Raw genomic sequence first — 6000 nt, 5'->3', positions numbered from 1 at the left:
GCAAGGCGTTTCGATTCCTGGTCTTCTACAGGCAAGGTACAGTAAACATGCCTCAGGAAGCTACTGAACATCAAGTGGCAAGACAAGACCCCAGACACAGAGGTGCTCGCAAAAGCCACCCTTCCCAGCATCTTCACCATCCTGATGCAGTCCCAGCTTCGCTGGGCTGGACACGTGGCGCACATGCCAGACCATCGGCTGCCCAAAAGGCTCTTCTATGGCGAGCTGCAACAAGGGAAGAGATCACACGGAGGTCAGAAGAAGCGCTTCAGAGATACTCTGAAAGTCTCTCTGAAAGCGTTTGATATCAACCCTGACTCCTGGGAGGAATCTGCAGTGGACCGTGACAAATGGCGCGCTGCTGTGCACAAAGGCGCCAGGTTGTGCGAGGCCAACAGGACTGCTGCAGCTGTTCAGAAGAGGCAGGCCAGAAAGTCACGGGCAAACAAGCTCCCTGACAATGGTATGCCTGTCTTTGCCTGCCCCAACTGTCAGCGAACATTTCGTGCGCAGATTGGACTATTCAGCCATCTGCGCATTCACAGATAGATTCATGAGCATCCTCCCCCCCACCCCACCACCACCTTCCCCCCATCCCCCAGCTGGATGACAACGATGGTCATCATCGATCTCGATGGACACACCACCACCACCACAGTAAACACGTGTAGAATGTGGTGTCTTCAGCTTTTGTTACCTTTCGTTTGCACACACACACACACACACACACACACACACACACACACACACACACACACACACACACAAAAATCACCGAGTGTTGTTTGTGTTGATTTTGTAATACACCGACGACGGATAATTACTCCAACTCGATATGCAGATCTTTGTAATTTTGTATGATTTAAAAAAAAGTTATTATTATATTTTTTTTTGCTGGTGTGTATTTGTCATATAAGGGAAATATTTGTTATACATATTCACAGTCACAATTGGAAAAAGGAGAACATGACAGAACAAAGTGAAAAACAAACAAACAAACAACAACAACAAAACAAAACAACAACTCGTTTTTAAAAGGATCATGTTCATGAAGATGCCTTCGCTACAAAGGTGAAAACAACAACAACAAAGTTCACGATTCTATGTTTATTTCGATGAACACATTTTAATTCATTCCAGTTACACATTTGGAAGTGATCTGAGCTCATTAATGACAACAAGCGAACGCATTACGCGATCATGAGATGAACCGCTCCCCCCCCCCGCCCCCCCCAAAAAAAAACCCCCAAAACCCAAACAACAACAACAACAAAAAACAACAACAACAAAAAACAAAACAAACCAAACAAACAAACAAACAAACAAACAAAAACAAAACAAAACAACCCCCAAACTCACAACTGATAAGCCGATCTCAACCAGCCAAACAGAGCTACATCAGAACATTGCAATACCATATCATCATCATCTGCTGACATCGGCACATTATGAACATTGTTTTTGTCGACATATGTTGGTAACCCGAGCGCAGTTACTTTTGCCGTGAATGTCAAATTTGATTTTTCAAAGTGCAAAAAACGGTCGAATCTTTCTGTCAGATAAGCTATGACAATGACAGCCTTGCTCCACAATGTGAACGAAACTTTAAAATGACATGGTGACATGGATAGTTGTTTGTGAAATGTCTCTTCGCAGTTGCCGATGTTATTATTGTGTGTGTGTTTAGCATTTGTAGGTAGTAACGCACGGTTTTTCTGTGCACCTAAGCAGGGAGTGGCTTTTCACATTACTCGTGACACTTGAAAACAAGCAAATAAACAAAACAAAACATACAAAAAACACCCAAAAAACCAAAAAAAACCCCATAAAAAACAAAAACAAAAAACAAAAATACAACAAAAAAAAAAAAAAAAAAAAAAAAAGAAAAGAAAAGAAAAAGAAAACGATGTGTAATCATACCATATCATTGTAAAGTTCAGTAAACACAAAATGTATTTTCAGTTCGTTGAGAAGCAGTAATACCATTTTCTGCTTCTGTATTTCTCATTACGCACGCACGCACGCACGCTCACACACACACACACACACACACACACACACACACACACACAGATACACATACTCTTGTGTCCATCTACATCTTTTTACAATCAAGGGTTTATAAATATCATAACAAAAGTATTAGTAATGATTCTTCATCTTCTTCTTCTTCTTACCACCATCATCATCAACACAACTATCAATATCATTATCATCGATCATTTAGACCTTGAACTTCTGATTTTGACCTTGAACTTCTGAGTTTGACCTTGAACATCTGAAAAAAAAAGTGTGTCATTTTGGAATAAAAACGCCCCAAACATTTTGCATGCTTACTACACTTTGGATTATCTATTCATTTGTCTGTCTGCTTCCCTGTCTGTTTGCCTGTCTCTCTGTCTGATAAACCGTGACATCGTTCGTATCTCACAGAGATTCAACGTAACGTTAGGCATTGGTAAGAGAGAGAGAGAGAGAGAGAGAGAGGGAGAGAGAGAGAGTGTGTGTGTATGTGTGTGTGTGAGTGTGTGTGTATGTGTGTGTGTGTGTGTGTGTGTGTGTGTGTGTGTGTGTGAGAGAGAGAGAGAGAGAGAGAGAGAGAGAAAGTGTGTGTGTATGTGTGTGTGTGTGTGAAAAAAATCTCTCACGCTCTCTCTCTCTCTCTCTCTCTCTCTCTCTCTCTCTCTCTCTCGCGCGCGCGCAGTGTCATGCACACGCGCGCGCACACACACACACACACACACACACACGCGTAGGTACGCGCACACACACACACACACACGCGCACACACACACATGGTCATGCACACACACACAGACACACGGTCATGCACACACACACGCGCGCGCGCGCGGGCACACACACACACACACGCACGCACGCACACACTCACGCGCGCAGGCTCACATTTTCGGCCTTTCTTCTCTTTATCCTATTGTGTCTTTTTTGTAATGTTTGCGAATCTCATTGTGGTGAAAAGCTTTTAACTCTCTCCATACGAACGGCGAAAAAGACGACGTTAACAGCGTTTCACCCCAATTACCATCATCAAAATATTGCAAGCGGAAGGCTCTTATACTCTTATACTTAGGTGAATGTTTACAAAGAATTCCACAATTCTGACGACGGAAGCTAAAGGTTGGGTCATTCAGACACCCACTGGACATCCGACGGGTCTGTGTAGAGGAGAAGAGAGGACTGGCCGTACTGAGTGAGTTAAAAGATAAAGCCAATTGATTCATGAAGTCATCTCTTTGCCTCGTTATTAGATAAAAAGAGCTTTCTGTCCATGTTTTTTCTTTTCCCGTTGCCTCTGTGTGTGTGTGTGTGTGTGTGTGTGTGTGTGTGCGTGCGTGCGTGTGTGTGTGTGCGTGTGTGTGTGTGTGTGCGTGTGTGTGTGTGTATGTACTTATGTGTTTGTGTGCAGAACCTGATTCTGTCATTTTCCACTGCGTTATCAAAACTCTTTCAGTGAAGCATATTCAACTCCAAACAAGTAACACTACAGGAAGGCACATTAGAAAAAAAAAAAAAAAAAAAAGCGTCATTATTGTTATCGTTGTTATCATTAGGACCATTATTGTTGCTGAGTGTCGTCAGTCATTTTCAGAGGAGCGAGCCCCATGTCGGAATCAGCATGTACAGGATACTATGACGCCTACTCGCACTTCAAACTCACCCCCAACTGACGATGACAATAATTGCTCAGCAGGCGGCAAACAGCATAGCACTCGCGCGGAGACCGCCCCTCCCTGCCCCCCCCTTCCCCCCACTCCCCCCAACCCTCCTCCCCCCCTCCTCCCCCAATCTCTCCTCCTCCAGTGACATTTCCCGTGAAAGGATCTTCCGGAACCAAAACTTAGAATACATAATGCAGAATACAGAATACTTTATTATCTCAACGAGAGGAATTTCATGTGTGGTGTAAAACGCATACACAATACACGAAAATCACTGTCATTCAAAATGCATGCATAAAAGACATAAAATGTTTACATGTCAACTTAGGGCAACCTGTGCGTACAATAAATAATCACAGTAGACAACAACAACAACAACAGAAACCTTTAAAATGTAACTTAGAATAAAACATACATACATCATCACAGCCATACATGTGCAATACAAAATCAGTTAAAGGGCAGGCATGAAATACGCATAACATAGCATACCAAAAGTAGACATGACATATAATAACAATGCAGTTCAACAATACTTTGATTTAAAATGCCACATAGCGGAGCAATGTGCAAGCGTAGCAAGTTTTGAGTCACGCGAACAGAATTCTCATTTGTATTTTATCATGCACAAGTTTCAACACACGTGTGCAGTTCAGGTATGCCATTAAAACTACACGAGTGCAACACTGGAAGCATTGCGATCAATATACAACCTTTCGTAAGCCATGTGCGTAGAAACACACGAATATTAAAGAACAGTCGACAGCCTTGGAGAATGTGGATAAAATAAAAGGATTAAAGGAAAATAACATCAAATGCACCTTCAAGCTGATATATTTTCAGTGCATTCTAAAAGCAACAAGAAAATTTGTTCCTAAAATGTTCACAAACACCAAAAGTATTCTAGTATTTATTCATCTATTTATTTATTTATTTATTATTTATTTATTTCATACAGCCCTATAATTTTCAGACTCGTACAACTGAGGTCTTTTTTGTTCTAATTTTCAAACAATTCCAGCAACGATCATTTTCGTTATTGTGTGTGTGTGTGTGTGTGTGTGTGTGTGTGTGTGTGTGTGTGTTATTGACATGAGCACCATTTCCTGTTTGCTATCATCAATGATTATTGTGACTGAAGTGCTCTCCCATTATCTCCGCTCTTTGCGATGATTTCAGAGCTGGCCTTTCCCACTTGCTAATATGTATGAAATAAGCACCGTCAGAATAACCTTTTTTCTTTTCAGAGTCTAACCATTTGCAATGGACACACAGCTTCCACAGCCTCTAGCACATCTTTGAAATTCCCTGAAATCAATGCTGTGAATGTTTTAGTGTACATTACACGCGCGCGTGTATGTGTGCTGTGCTGTGCTGTGCTGTGCTGTGTGTGTGTGTGTGAGTGTGTGTGTGTGTGTGTGTGTGTGTGTGTGTGTGTGTGTGTGTGTGTGTGTGTGTGTGTAAAATGGATAAGCGGTGTCCTTATGTCTGTTTGTTTGTTTTCCCAGCGAGTGTGTTTACTGATTTATTATTTCATCATTGACAGTCTAATGAGTGCTGCCTTCACGAAAAGCACTTTCACCTCTATTAGAGAAAAGGCGAACGCCGAACAAGTGTTCATTATGATATCATTATGTCCCTCTGTCTCTCACTCTCTCTCTGTACCTGTTTTATGGTTCTTTGGATTCACGGTCATAACCCTGACGGCAGTGTCGGCCATTTCCAGTCATTATTATCTACAGCACTCTCTCTCTCTGTGTGTGTGTGTGTGTGTGTGTGTGTGTGTGTGTGTGTGTGTGTGTGTGTGTGTGTGTGTGTGTGTGTGTGTGTGTGTGTGTGTGTGTGTGTGTGTCTCTGTCTCTGTCTATGTCTCTCTCTCTCTCTCTCTCTCTGCACGACAGCTGCAATTTGTCCTGACCCTAAGAACTGAAAGGAAAAGTGGGGAAATTAGTTACTAATCAGATGCAATGCTTAACCAGCTGAAACGGAAACCAACACACACACACACACACACACATTCACACACACCACTCACCACACACATACACACACACATACACACACACACACATTCACACACACCACTCACCACACACACACACATACACACACACACACACACACACACACACACACACACACACACACCACTCACCACACCACACACACACACACACACACACACACACACACACACACCACTCACCACTCACCACACCACACACATACACACACACGCACACACACACACCACTCACCACACACACACACACACACACACACACACACACACACCACATCACCACACCACACACACAC

Source organism: Babylonia areolata, chromosome 1 (assembly GCF_041734735.1).
Source record: "Babylonia areolata isolate BAREFJ2019XMU chromosome 1, ASM4173473v1, whole genome shotgun sequence".
NCBI lineage: Eukaryota > Metazoa > Mollusca > Gastropoda > Neogastropoda > Buccinidae > Babylonia > Babylonia areolata.
The sequence above is the reverse complement of the archived record's forward strand: the minus strand, read 5'-3'. Positions refer to the sequence as shown.